Raw genomic sequence first — 1,847 nt, 5'->3', positions numbered from 1 at the left:
TTGTAACCCCTCTGTACAGTATTTTCACAATGATAATAATAATAAAAAGCCAGCCTGGGCAGGAAAGTCTGTGAGACTCTTATCTCCAATAAACCACTAAAAAACCAGAAGTGGCGCTCTGGCTCAAGCGGTACAGCACTTGCCTTGAGCTGAAGAGCGCAGGGACAGCACCCAAACCCAGAGTTCAAGCCGCATGACTGACAAAAAAAATAAAAATAAAAATAAAAAAAGCTGAGACAGCACTCAAAATCTTAGTTCAAGCACTAGGATCAACACCAAGATAGATAGATTGCTCCCCAAAAGAAAGACTTGTCAGTAGAATATGGGCTGGTCCTGAACTTAAACTCAGGGCCTCAGAGCTGTCCTTGAGGGTTTTTTTTTTTTCTTTTAAAGCTAGTGAAAGCCAGGCACCGGTGGCTCAGGCCTGTAATCCTAGCTACTCAGGTGGATGAGATCTGATGATCCAGGTTCAAAGACAGCCTGGGCAGGAAAGTCCATGAGACTCTTATCTCCAATAAACCACTAGAAAACCAGAAGTGGTGCTGTTGCTCAAGCCATAGAGTGCTCGCCTTGAGTTGAAGAGCACAGGGACAGCGCCCAGTCCCAGAGTTTAAGCCCCATAACTGACCAAAAACAAACAAAAAAACAAAAAAACTTGTGAAGTTAGGAGGTTGTGTCTAAGCAATATGATTGAAGCAATATGCCTTGGCCTTACAGCCATCTTGGTGCCTTGCTGGGCACAGGGGGCTTTCCACACAACCCTGAAACACTCGAGAGGTGGTAGAGGACATTCTTGGGATTCACAATTGTCCTGTGTTGCTAAACTCCAGGAAAGTCTTACTTCCCTTAAATAATTGTCTTTGTTTCTTTTTCACACCTTTATTAGGTATAAGTGTCTTCATCTGGTTATCTTTGCTTCTGTACACTACTTTTGTTACCATAAATTCCTCACAACTTATGTGGATTTGGACTGTATAAGCTTTATGCTAGCTCCATTTGCAGCTGCTGGTCTTTGAGAAAGACTTTATCAGCAGTCTACCTGCTCTCCAATAAAGACTCCTAATTGGGCCTCTTAAGTGGTGGTTTCTGTGTTTCTTGACCTGAGTTCCCTCACAACACTAGTACTCTACTACTTAAGCTACAGCACCACTTCTGACTTTTTGGTAGTTAATTGAAGATACTAGTCTCACAGACTGAACCTTGTTCCTTGGAGTCACTAGGATTCCAGGCATGAGCCACTAGCAACCAACTACAAAGAGATATTTTCTTTTTCTTTTTTCTTTTTTGTTGGTCAAGGAACGTGAAAACAGGGCGTGAGAACTGTCCCTGAGATCTTTTACTCAAGGCTATTGCTCTACCTCTCTGAGCCACAGTACTACTTCTGGTTTTCTGGAAGATAAGTGGGGATAAGAATCTAACAGACTTTCCTGCCTGGCTAGCTTTCAACCTCTATCCTCAGATTTAAGCAACTGGTGGCTAATGCCATCAGAACTGGCTAATTAGACATTTTAAACATAATTAGTCTACAACTACAAAGTGCTACTCTTAATAACATTTACCTTTTGAGCGAGTCTCCCATTCTTCAAAGCATAAAAGCAAAGAGTAGAGTCAGTATAACACATACACAGAAGTCCACATTTTAAAGGGTATAAAGATTTGCAGCAGAGTGAGAAGCAGACTTTGGTTCCTTTACACTGCATACAAATGGTTTGAATTCAGTGGAGTATCTCTGTGTCCACTGTCTGGCTATCCTGTCATATTCTGCTCTGTTGGTCAAATACTGAGTGGCTGGGCTTCCAACCACATTATCTGCAAGGTTGTAGTGTGTCAGAAGGGAACAAGATGCA

Source organism: Dipodomys ordii, unplaced genomic scaffold (genome assembly GCF_000151885.1).
Source record: "Dipodomys ordii isolate 6190 unplaced genomic scaffold, Dord_2.0 Scaffold487, whole genome shotgun sequence".
NCBI classification, from domain to species: domain Eukaryota; kingdom Metazoa; phylum Chordata; class Mammalia; order Rodentia; family Heteromyidae; genus Dipodomys; species Dipodomys ordii.
This window is presented reverse-complemented; position numbering follows the sequence as displayed.